Source organism: Stenella coeruleoalba, assembly GCF_951394435.1.
Source record: "Stenella coeruleoalba genome assembly, chromosome: X".
Classification (NCBI taxonomy): Eukaryota; Metazoa; Chordata; class Mammalia; order Artiodactyla; family Delphinidae; genus Stenella; species Stenella coeruleoalba.
In genome coordinates, this window is record NC_137152.1 from 40,526,120 (window position 1) to 40,539,799 (window position 13,680).

Consider the following 13,680-nt stretch of genomic DNA (forward strand, 5'->3'; position numbering starts at 1 on the left):
TTTTATCAAATTATCATTGTCTTCATTTTCGGGGGGAGTATACAAGAACTCTTTCTAAATGAGTTCACTTTTATTTATTTGGAAATTTGAGTATGGCACGTAACTCTCTGGATACCATTCCAAGACAAAAATGATTCAGATTAAGAAGTTTTAAAAATCTTGAAATCGAAGTATGCCACTAATAAACATGAATTTATTATTATTTTTTTAATGCCAGGAAGCAGTAAATCAGTATCGTAAATACGTAACTGTAGACATCCGAGAGTTAAGGGACTAAAGGTAAGGGAGGTATTTGAAAGTCTGCATCAGGAAGGCGAGGTGACAAATTGGATACGTAGAGTTTGGCGGAGATGCTGTAGTACCTGGGATGACTAGGGCTAGGATTTGTAAAAAGTTACTGATTCCCTCTTCCAGACATCTTACGTCACTATCCGGGTTCCCATCTGGTGAGAGAGCCACTGAGATACAGTATTTCAAGAGCTTGCTAGAGAGGCACAGGAAGTTGTCTGGAGTGAAGGCGGGGGAAGGGTGTGGTGGTCCGGGCTAAAGCTTCCTCCAAACAAAAGAAAATAGCACTTCCGGTCACGCCATCGTCGCGTCGCGGCGTTCTTCATCAAGGTGAGTGTAAAGGAAGGGACTGGTAATTTTCACAAGTGAGTCCGCAGACACCTCAGGGACGGTTTCCTCCTTGCTTCAACATGAGGTGGAAAGAATTCATCCCCAGGGTACACTGAAGGATGTTTCTGACGCTTGTGGTTCCTATCGCTCACTCTCTCCTCTCTCTTACGCCTCGGGAGATGGCTGGCCGTCATCCCCTTCCGCCTTCTGACTCTCGTGGTCCTTTTATCCCTGATTATTCTTCACTTCTCCTCTTTATCCCGAATCCTCTAACCAGTCTTTCTGAGTTTGGGTCATTCCCTCTACCACCGATTTCCTTCCTACCTCTTACTCCCACCTTCCACCCCGCTCCCCTCTTAGCCTCAGAACTTTTGCTACCTCCTTCCCCCACTCTGAACCTACATTCTTCCTTCTTTTTACTTTCGACCCCAGTATTTTACTCCCCCTGAAGACTTCTGATCTCTTCGGTCCCACTCCTGCAGAGGCCGGTGAATTATATACTTTCTGAAATTAGATGTGACTTCAATTTCAAGGGCAAGGCTGGCTTTTGTTCTTTTTAAAAATAAGAAAAGGAGCAGAAATTTTAGAGCTCTCAGAGACATAGGAACTTGTTCAAATTATGTCCTTTTATGTATTTATTTTTTACCCAAAACGAAATCACATATCAGGTATTGCACTGGTTTCAGCCCTCCACTCATGACACTTAAAAATATTTTGGTATACAATTGAATCCCCAAATTTTTAGAGTGGCAAACATAGTGGATTTTGCCTATAATTTGGTGTCAGCTTTAGAGGCTGGAAGCTTTCCCATCCCCTTTAGAATTTCTCACAGAGCAGAAATGGTTGACAGATATGACATCCAATCACAAATTTATCGTTTCATGTGAGTTCGGTTTATTATGTAAATCTTTTTCTGGTGTCCAGTAGCAACATTGAAGAGCAAGTTGGCAGAATTTTCAGGCAAAGATTTTTTTCTAGGAGCTTCGCATGTATTATCTATTTGGTGCAATATGAACTTTGTCTTTTTTTTTCATTTGTTGCAATGTGAAATGTATTTTTCTGCTCCATTTATCATGTGTAATTTGTCTTGCAAGAATATTCATTAATTATCACAATTTATTATTTCAGTTCTTTACCCAAGGGAGAGGAAATGATCATTAAATTTATAATGAGTGTCAGGGATTTTTCAGGCTCTAAAGAGGAATTTAACCAGAGATCTCTTTGAACAAGCAACTTATTCCCTCTTCCTCCTGTAGCTAATGTGTTAGGCTTGCCAAAATAAGAGATGATTCTTTTTTCTAGGCCAGGTATAATTTTCAGTTCTTTAACGAGGAGACTGAGGTTTCATGACACCAAAACACTTAGGAACTTTTTCAAAGGGTATTGCTGATGTCTATTTATTATCTATTCAAATCATAATTTAACAGCACTTAAATATCACACTGGCTTTAACCCACTGGGTGTGCATCCATCCATCCATTCATTCAAGAGTTTTTTTATTGAATAGCTTTTATACGCCAGACAGTGTTTTAAGCACTGAGGATACAACAGTGGAAAATAAAAACAAGAACAAAGTCCTTTAAACTACTCGAGAGACAATAAGTGAATATATAAGAAATATGTAATAGATTGTGATGGGGAGGCTGTACTATGTTAGATAGGATGGTCAGGAAGGCCTCCCTGGTATCGTGACATTTGAGCAGAAACCTAAAGGAAGAGAGAGCACAAACTATACAGTTATTAGTGGAAAAATAGGGTATATCTATGACAGTGTCTCTGCATTTGTTGGTCACTCTGCTTCCAACATTCCCTCTCCTCCCTTCTGCTTGTGGTCACTTTACTGCATAGCATTAATGAACCACTCTGCATACTCAGATGATCTAATCTGTCTGTGTAAATTCCCCATATTCTCTTCTGCTTGGCTAGCTTCTTGCTACCATTTAAGTGGATTGTCAGTTACCAGCCCCTCTAGGAAGACGTATCTCTGTCTCTATCCTCACCTCTTCCTCAATCTGTTTATTTGTGGTGCATTGTGTGCTGTCCTACAGCATACTTGCTTTCCTCTCTCACTGCTCTTATCACTGCGTGTTCATAATATGTTGCCCATAAATGTTTGGTATGGTAAATTGAAATGAATTTAGTGGCTCCCTAATTAATGTTCAAAACCACTCTCTAAAGTCAGTATCATCATTGTCATTTTCCTGATGATAAAACCAAGACTCAGGTGGATAGTAACTTGCTAACTAATAAAACCAAGTTAGTAACTTGCTAACTAATAAAACCAGGACTCAGGTGCATAGTAACTTGGTAGTGGAGTTAATGGAGTTAAAGTCTGTCAGACACTCAGTCCTGGCCTGGTCCTCTCTTTCTCTGTCTCTTTTCATTAATGAGAAATAGAAAATACACAGAATATTTTATTTTATTAGAAATAGTCTGGGTATAAAAATTTCATTTTGTAAGTTTCCTTTCACAAGTCAGATTATATCAGGTGCTTGATTTACTTCCTAGTTATAAATATTAAGAACTGAGAGGTGTGATTATTCTTTTTACTTGAATATTTTTTAATAAAATATTTAAACAAGCATAAGTTGAAAGAAGAGTACAATTAATACTTTTATACTCTGAACCTAGATTCAACAGTTGTTAACTTTTGCCATATTAGCTCACTTATTCACTGACTTGCTCACTATTCATCCATCCAATTTTTAAAAATTGAAGTATAATGTTTTATCTATTTTTTGATCTATTTTGGCTGAACCATTTGAGATTTGTAGGCATTATTTTTAAGTAAACTTAAATACATGCAGAAAGGTGCACATATAAGTGTACAGCTCAAAGCATTTTCACCCCTGTGTAACCTACCATATGATCTATCAATTCCACCCCTGGGTATATATCCAGAAAAAATGAAAACACTAGTTCGAAAAGATGCATGCACCCCAGTGTCCATAGCACCACTAATTACAATAGCCAGGATATGGAAGCAACTCAAGTATTCATCAACAGATGAATGGATAAAGATGTGGTGTATATATACAATGGAATATTACTCAGCCATAAAAAAGAATGAAATCCTGCCATTTGCAGCAATGTGTATGGACCTGGAGAATATTATGCTTAGTAAAATAAGTGAGACAGAAAGACAAATACATTATGGTATCACTTATATGTGGAATCTAAAAAATAATACAAATGAATGTATATAGCCAAACAGAAACAGACTTAGAGATATAGAAAACAAACTAGTGGTTACCAGAAGGGAGAGGGGCAAATTACAGGTATGGGATTAACAGATACAAACTACTATGTATAAAATAGATAAGCAAGGAGGATATGTTGTATAGCACAGGGAATTATAGCCATAATCTTGTAATAATTTTAATGCAGTATAATCTATAAAAATATTGTCACTGTGCTGTACACCTGAAACTAATATAATATTGTAAGTCAACTATACTTCAGTAAAAAAAAAATAGAAAATGATCAGTATTTGAAATCCCTTGAATGTATTCCCTACCAGTCACAAACTGAACTCCAAATTAATCACATCTTGGCTTCTATCACTGTATAGTAATTTTGCCTATTTTTGGACTCTATAAAAATATAATAGTATAGTATGTATTTTTTGGTGTTTGACTTATTTGGCTTAAGATTTTGTTTTTGAGATTGATCCAAGTTATTGGACGTAGTAGTAATTCCTTCATTCTTATTGCTGTGTATTCCATTGTGTGAATATACCGCAACTGATGGGCATTTTGGTTTTTTACATCTTTGGCCTGCAAATAGTACTGTAAACATTCTAGAACATGTCTTTTGGTGATTATATGCACAGCTTTCTGTTGAGCATACACCTAATAGTAGAATTGATGAATCACAGGTTATGGATAAGATTAGCTTTAGTAGATACTGCCAATTGGTTTTCCAAATTGGTTGTACTAAAAAACTCCTAATAGAAAATTTTAAGAGTTCCATTTGCTCTAGAATATTGCCAACACTTGTCATTGTGTTGTCTTTCTAAGGAAAAAAAAAGTAGCCATTCTAGTGGTTATTAATGGTACCTCATTGTGGTTTTAATTTGCATATCTCTGGTGATAAATGTGTGTCTTTTCATGTTTGTTGGCCTGGGTATCTTTTTTTGAGGTGCCTGTTCAAGTCTTTTGACCACTTTTTCTCTTTGACTATCCTTTTCTTATTGATTTGTAGGAGATCTTTCTATATTAAGGATGTGAATACTTGTTAGATCTATTTATTTGCAAATCTCAGTTGCTTGCATTTTCAGTCTCTTAATGGTGTCTTTTGATGAACTGAATAAGGCACACCTTGGTTTGGTTCTAGACCATTGCAATAAAGTGAATATCACAGTAAAGCAAGTCTTATGAAATTTTTGGTTCCCAAGTACATATAAAAGTTAATTTTACACTATGCTGTAGTATAGTAAGTGTGCAATAGCATTGTCTAAAAAACAATGTACATACCTTAATTAAAAGATACTTTATTACTAAAAAAAGTTAACCATCATCTGACAACACAGGGTTGCCACAAACCTTTAATTTGTAAAAAATGCAATATCTGTGAAGCGTACTAATACAAGATATGCCTGTATCTCAATTTTAATATTGTTCAATTTATAATTTTTCCCCTTCATGAGTAGTGCTTGTTTGTCCTGGTTAAGAAATCTTTGCCTTTCCCAAGGTCATGAAGATATTTTTCTATGTGGTGTTACTGTTTAATCTCATTTATATTTCCAATTCATTTGATATTCATTTTATTGTATGTTGCCAGTATGAGTTATGGATATAGGTAAAGGCCCACTGTTTTGTTGTTATTGTTGAAACAGACGTACAGTCAATCCAATACCACTTATTGAAAAGGTCATCCTTTCCCTCCTATAGTGTCATCATCTTTTTCATAAATCAAAGGTTAGGTTATATATGACGGTTTGTTTCTGGATTCTGTTCATTTTGGTTTCTCTATTCTTATATGAGTACCACTGTCATAATTAATATAACTTTATAATGTATCTTATTTATGGTCAGTAAGTCCTACAGTTTAGCTCTTTTTCTTCAATAATGCTTTGGTTATTCTTTTCTTTTTTTATCGATATGTGGGCCTCTCACTGTTGTGGCCTCTCCCGTTGCAGAGTACAGGCTCCGGACGCGCAGGCTCAGCGGCCATGGCTCACGGGCCTAGCCGCCTCGCGGCATGTGGGATCTTCCCGGACCGGGGCACGAACCCGTGTCCCCTGCATCGGCAGACGGACTCTCAACCACTGCACCACCAGGGAAGCCCTATTCTTGGCCTTTTGAATTCCAATATACATTGTTGAATCAGCTTGTCAATTTTCACAAAAATCTTTCTTGGCATTATGATTGAGGTACCATTTTAATAGATCAGTTTGAAGAGCACATATGGCACTTTTCCCATAAATATCTCAGTGTTCATCTCCTAATAATAGGAACATTTTGTAAATAATTTAATTGCCATTATCTCACTAAGAAAAAATAACAATAATTCCTAATATCATCTAATACCTACCTACTCCATTTTCAAATTAATTTTTTCCCCACAACTATTTTATACTTGGTATTTAAAACCATCAGCCAACATAATGTGTTTTTTTAACATCTTTATTGGAGTATAATTGCTTTACAATGTTGTGTGTGTTTCTGCTGTATAACAAAGTGAATCAGCTATATGTATACATATATCCACATATCCGTTCCCGCTTGAATCTCCCACCTTCCCTATCCCACCATGCTAGGCAGTCACAAAACAGCGAGCTGATCTCCCTGTGCTAGGCAGCTGCTTCCTACTATCTATCTATTTTACATTTGGTAGTGTATATATGTCATTGCTGCTCTCTCATTTTGTCCCAGCTTACCCTTCCCCCTCCCCATGTCATCAAGTCCATTCTGTACTTCTGCGTCTTTATTCCTGTCCTGCCCCTAGGTTCATGAGAACCATTTTTTTTTTTAGATTTCATATACATGTGTTAGCATACGGTATTTGTTTTTTCTTTCTGACTTACTTCACTCTATGACAGACTCTACGTCCATCCACCTCACTACAAATAACTCAATTTCGTTTTTTTATGGCTGAGTAATATTACACTGTATATATGTGCCACATCTTCTTTATCCATTCACATGTCAATGGACACTTAGGTTGCTTCCATGTCCTGGCTATTGTAAATAGAGCTGCAATGAACATTGTGGTACATGACTCTTTTTGAATTATGGTTCTCTTAGGGTACATGTCCAGTAGTGGGATTGCTGGGTCGTATGGTAGTTCTAGTTTTAGTTTCTTAAGGAACCTCCATGCTGTTCTCCATAGTGGCTGTATCAATTTACATTCCCACCAACACTGCAAGAGGGTTCCCTTTTCTCCACACCCTCTCCAGCATTTATTGTTTGTAGGTTTTTTGATGATGGCCATTCTGACTGGTGTGAGGTGATACCTCATTGGAGTTTTGATTTGAATTTCTCTAATGATTAGTGATGTTGAGCATCCTTTCATGTGTTTGTTGGCAATCTGTATATCTTCTTTGGAGAAATGTCTATTTAGGTTTTCCACCCATTTTTGGATTGGTTTGTTTGCTTTTTTGATATTGAGCTGCATGAGCTGCTTGTATATTTTGGAGATTAATCTTTTGTCAGTTGCTTCATTTGCAAATATTTGCTCCCATTCTGAGGGTTGTCTTTTCTTCTTGTTTATGGTTTCCTTTGCTGTGCAAAAGCTTTTAAGTTTCATTAGGTCCCATTTGTTTATTTTTGTTTTTATTTCCATTTCTCTAGGAGGTGGGTCAGAAAGGATCTTGCTGTGATTTATGTCACAGAGTGTTCTGCCTGTGTTTTCCTCTAAGAGTTTGATAGTGTCTGGCCTTACATTTAGATCTTTAATCCATTTTGAGTTTATTTTTGTATATGGTGTTAGGGAGTATTCTAATTTCATTCTTTCACATGTAGCTGTTCAGTTTTCCCAGCACCACTTACTGAAGAGGTTGTCTTCTCTCCATGGTTTATTCTTGCCTCCTTTATCAAAAATGAGGTGACCATATGTGCGTGGGTTTATCTCTGGGCTTTCTATCCTGTTCCATTGATCTATATTTCTGTTTTTGTGCCAGTACCATACTGTCTTGATTACTGTAGCTTTGTAGTGTACTCTGAAGTCAGGGAGCTGACTTCTCCAGCTCCGTTTTTCTTTCTCAAGCTTGCTTTGGCTATTTGGGGTCTTTTGTGTTTCCATACTAATCGTGAAATTTTTTGTTCTAGTTCTGTGAAAAATGCCAGTGGTAGTTTGATAGGGATTGCATTGATTCTATAGATTGCTTTGGGTAGTATAATCGGTTTCACAGTGTTGATTCTTCCAATCCAAAAACATGGTATAGCTCTCCATCTGTTTGTATCATCTTTAATTTCTTTCACCAGTGTCTTATAGTTTTCTGCATAGAGGTCTTTTGTCTCCTTAGGTAGGTTTATTCCTAGGTTTTTTATTCTTTTTGTTGCAGTGGAAAATGGGGGTGTTTCCTTAATTTCTCTTTCAGATTTTTCGTCATTAGTGTATAGGAATGCAAGAGTTTCTGTGCATTAGTCTTGTATCCTGCTGCTTTACCAAATTCACCTCTAGCAGTTTTCTGGTAGCGTCTTTAGAATTCTCTATGTATAGTATCATGTCATCTGCAAACAGTGACAGCTTTACTTCTTCTTTTCTGATTTGGATTCCTTTTATTTCTTTTTCTTCTCTGATTGCTGTGGCTAAAAGTTCCAAAACTATGTTGGATAATAGTAGTGAGTGTGTACAACCCTGTCTTGTTTCTGATCTTTGAGGAAATGGTTTCAATTTTTCACCATTGAGAACGTTGCTGGCTGTGGGTTTGTAATATATGGACTTTATTATGTTGAGGTAAGTTCCCTTTATGCCTACTTTCTGAGGGCTTTTTGTAATAAATGGGTGTTGAATTTTCTCAAAAGCTTTTTTTTCATCTATTAAGATGATCATATGGTTTTTCTCCTTCAGTTGGTTAATATGGTGTATCACATTGATTGATTTGTGTATATTGAAGAATCCTTGCGTTCCTGGGATAAACCCCACTTGATTATGGTGTGTGATTCTTTTAATGTGCTGTTGGATTCTGTTTGCTAGTATTTTGTTGAGGATTTTTGCATCTATGTTCATCAGTAATATTGGCCTGTAGTTTTTGTTTTTTGTGACATCTTTGTTTGGTTTGGGAGTGTTCCTCCCTCTGCTATGTTTTGGAGGAATTATAGGTGTTAGCTCTTCTCCAAATGTGTGATAGAATTCGCCTGTGAAGCCCTCTGGTCCTGGGCTTTTGTTTGTTGGAAGATTTTTAATCACATTCTCAATTTCAGTGCTTGTGATTGGTCTGTTCATATTTTCTACTTCTTCCTGGTTCAGTCTCAGAAAGTAGTGCTTTTCTAAGAATTTGTCCATATCTTCCAGGTTGTCCATTTTATTGGCATATAGTTGCTTGTAGTAATCTTCATGATCCTTTGTATTTCTGCAATGTCAATGTTACTTCTCCATTTTCATTTCTAATTCTATTGATTTGAGTCTTCTGCCTTTTTTTCTTGATGAGTCTGGCCAATGGTTTATCAATTTTGTTTATCTTCTTAAAGAACCAGCTTTTAGTTTTATTGATCTTTGCTATCATTTCCTTCATTTCTTTTTCATTTATGTCTGATCTGATCTTTATGATTTCTTTCTACGAACTTTGGGGGTTTTTTTGTTCTTCTTTCTCTAATTGCTTTAGGTGTAAGGTTAGGTTGTTTATTTCAGATGTTTCTTGTTTCTTGAGGTAGGATTTTATTTGTATAAACTTCCCTCTTAGAACTGCTTTTGCTGCATCCCATAGGTTTTGGGTCATCGCGTTTTCATTGTCACTTGTTTCTAGGTATTTTTCGATTTCTTCTTTGATGTCTTCAGTGATCTCTTGGTTATTTAGTAGTGTATTGTTTAGCCTACATGTGTTTGTAATTTTTACAGATTCTTTCCTGTAATTGGCATCTAGTCTCATAGCGTTGTGGTCAGAAAAGATACCTGATACGATTTTAATTTTCTTAAATTTACCAAGACTTGATTTGTGACCCAATATATGATCTATCCTGGAGAATGTTCCATGAGCACTTGAGAAGAATGTGTATTCTTTTGTTTTTGGGTTGAATGTCCTATAAATATCAACTAAATCCATCTTGTTTCTTGTGTCATTTAAAGCTTGTGTTTCCTTATTTATTTTCATTTTGGATGATCTGTCCATTGGTGAAAGTGGGGTGTTAAATCCCCTACTATTATTGTGTTACTGTCGATTTCCCCGTTCATGGTTGTTAGCATTTGCCTTATGTATTGAGGTACTCCTATGTTGGGTGTATAAATTTTACAAGTGTTACATCATTTTGGATTGATCCCTTGATCATTATGTAGTGTCCTCATTTGTCTTTTAGTTATGTTTATTTTAAAGTCTATTTTGTCTGATGTAAGAATTGCTCCTCCAGTTTTTTTTTGATTTCCATTTGCATGGAATATCTTTAACCCTCCCCCTAGTTTCAGTCTGTATGTGTCCCTAGGTGTGAAGTGGGTCGCTTGTAGACAGCATATATACAGGTCTTGTTTTTGTATCAATTCAGCCAGTCTATGTCTTTTGACAGGAGCATTTAACCATTCACATTTAAGGTAATTATTGATATGTATGTTCGTATTACCATTTTCTTCATTGTTTTGCATTTGTTTTTGTATGTATTTTTCTTCTCTTGTGTTTCCTGCCTAGAGAAGTTCCTTTAGCATTTGTTGTAAAGCTGGTTTGGTGGTGCTGAAATCTCTTAACCTTTGCCTGTCTGTAAAGGTTATAATTTATCCTTTGAATCTGAATGAGATCCTTGCTGGGGAGAGTAACCTTGGTTGTAGTTTTTTCCCTTTCATCACTTTAAATATGTCCTGCCAGTCCCTTCTGGCTTACAGAGTTTCTGCTGTAATATCAGCTGTTAACTTTATGGGTGTTCCCTTGTATGTTATTTGTTGCTTTTCCCTTGCTACTTTGAATATTTTTTCTTAGTATTTAATTTTTGATAGTTTGATTAATATGTGTTTTGGCGTTTTTCTCTTGAATTGATCCTGTATGGGACTCTTTGCGCTTCCTGGACTTGATTGCCTATTTCCTTTCCCGTATTAGGGAAGTTTTCAACTATAATCTCTTCAAATATTTTCTCAGTCCCTTTCGTTTTCTCTTCTTCTTCTGGGATCCCTATAATTCAAATGTTGGTGCATTTAATGTTGTCCCAGCGGTCTCTGAGACTGTCCTCAATTCTTTTCATTCTTTTTTCTATATTCTGCTCTGACATTGTTATCTTTTTTCTTTATTCTGCTCTGCCATTGTTATTTCCCCTATTTTATCTTCCAGGTCACTTATCCGTTCTTCTGCCTCAGTTATTCTGCTATTGATTCCTTCTAGAGAATTTTTAATTTCACTTACTGTGTTGTTCGTCATTGTTTAGTCTTCAGTTCTCCTAGGTCCTTGTTAAACGTTTCTTGTATTTTCTATTTCCAAGATTTTGGAGTATTTTTGCTATCATTACTTGAATTCTTTTTCAGGTAGAATGCCTATTTCCTCTTTATTTGTTTGGTCTGGTGGGTTTTTACCTTGCTCCTTCATGTGCTGTGTGTTTTTCTGCCTTCTCATTTTACTTTACTTACTGTGTTTGGGGTTTCCTTTTTGCAGGCTGCAGGTTCGTAGTTCCCGTTGTTTTTGGTGTCTGCCTGCAGTGGGTGAGGTTGGTTCAGTGGCTTGTGTAGGCTTCCTTTTGGAAGGGACTAGTGCCTTTGTTCTTGTGGGGGCGGCTGGATCTTGTCTTTTTAGTGGGCAGTGTTGCGTCTGGTGGTGTGTTTTGGGGTATCTGTGAACTTAGTATGATTTTAGGCACCCTCTCTGCTAATGGGTGGGGTTGTGTTCCTGTCTTGCTAGTTGTTTGGCATGGGGCGTCCAGCACTGGAGTTTGCTGGCTGTTGGATGGACCTGGGTCTTAGCTTTGAGACAGAGATCTCTGGGAGAGCTCTTGCTGATTGATATTACATGCAGCCGGGAGGTTTTTGGTGGTCCAATGTCCTGAACTCAGCTCTCCCACCTCAGAGGCTTAGGCCTGACCCCAGGCCAGAGCACCAAGACCTTGTCAGCCACATGGCTGCCGAATCAACTAGCTCTGAAAATGGATGGCGCTGGAGCGTGGGGCCCACGCCCTCCATTGCTGGCAGATGGAGAGTGTGGGAGAGGTCAGGGGTGACAATGCAGTGTCCTAACATGTTTTTATATTTCTTAAGATTTTATTGTCATCATTTTCTATATTTTATTGAACTTGTTATATATTTAGTACTTTTCAATTCATTGCATTCATTATTTCTTCTATTGCTCAAACTATCAAGTTTGGAAGGAGCCAGTTGGAAGTCTTTCACATTGGCTTGTTTTTTTTTTTTTAATTGAAATTTTCAGATAGATTTAACTATTTTTTTTTTTTTTTGCGGTACGCGGGCCTCTCACTGCTGTGGCCTCTCCTGTTGCAGAGCACAGGCTCCGCACGCGCAGGCCCAGCGGCCATGGCTCACGGGCCCAGCCGCTCCACGGCATGTGGGATCTTCCCGGACCGGGGCACGAACCCACGCCCCCTGCATCGGCAGGCGGACTCTCAACCACCGCGCCACCAGGGAAGCCCCCAGATAGATTTAAAGTAGAAAATAGTAAAACACACACACACACCCAAAAACTGTGCATGACTCTATCCCTAAGCTTCAACAAGTAATACCATTTTGCCAATTTTGTTTGATCTTTTCTCCTGACCCACTTTTTTCACAGGGACATATTAAAGCAATCCCAGCCATCCTGTCACTGCACAGATAAATAACTCATTCTGTATCCCTAACTCATAGGTGCGTTATATAAGGAACCACTAGGCCATTATATTTACCTAATAAGTTTAATAATAATTCTTTATATTATCTAATGCTCAGTCCATATTCAAATTTCCATGATTGTCTTAAAAATGTCTATTTACAGTAGCTTTTTAAAATATATGTCCAAAGGCCATTTATTGCTACTGGATGTTTTTCTGTTGAGTCTCCTTTCCTATAAATCCTCTATACACCCCTCCCCACCCCCAATTTTAAAAACCATTGATTTATTGGAGAAACTAAATCATTTGTCTGATTGACAAATGGATTTAGATGATTGCTTCTTTGAGGTGGTTTTTATTGTGTTTTCCCCTCCCCATGTTTCCTGTTCACTGGCATTTAGAGCTAGAGGCTTGCGTAGATTCAGTTTAATTATTTTTTAAGGGAAAGAATCATTTCAGGCAGTGTTACACACTTTCTTTTGCATTTCATCATGTGTCATTTTATCTTTTTAACTGATGCTGGGATTGATTTGTGTTTGCAGGTGATCTCAGCCTGATACCTCCATTGTAGCATTTCCTACCACCCTTTCTCCTGTTGATTTTAGCAGCCGTTGAAGATAATTGTCTAATTCATTATTTCAGTAGTGGTTGGAAAGTAGTGGTCTAATTCTAGCACTCATTCTCCATTTGTTAGCTGGGATTATTTTATAAAGGAGACCTTTTCCTTACCAGGTATCTTTTTCATCCTGAAATGTGTTTCATGAAAAGAAAGTCAAGATTTACAAACAGAAATAGACTCACAGACATAGAAAACTAACTTATGGTTATCAAAGGGGATAGCAGGGTTGAGGGGAGGGAGAGATAAATTAGGAGTTTGGGATTAATGTATGCATACTACTATATATAAAATAGGTAAACAACAAGGACCTACTCTATAGCACAGGGAACCATACCCAATATCTTATAAAAACCTATAATGGAAAAGAATCTGAAAAATTATGTAATATATATATATACACTTTCACATATGTGTGTGTAAATGAATCGCTTTGCCATACACTTGAAACTAACAGAATATTGTAAGTTAACTATACTTCAGTTAAAAAATGAGTTAACGTTAAAAAACAAAAGGATAAATACTTTTTTATCATTTATTAATTTTCAGAGAATT

The 13,680-nt window shown here is 37.0% G+C and overlaps 1 protein-coding gene across 1 annotated transcript in view; it reads left to right on the forward strand.

Moving 5' to 3' along the window:
- The first annotated feature begins 599 nt into the window (after window positions 1–599).
- The window catches only part of MAGED1 (MAGE family member D1), a 73,377-nt gene continuing 60,296 nt past the window's right edge, over window positions 600–13,680 (forward strand). The window contains exon 1 of the mRNA XM_079911494.1: window positions 600–618. The gene's annotated coding sequence lies outside the window, so the exon portion shown is untranslated. The remainder of the gene's footprint in view (window positions 619–13,680) is intronic.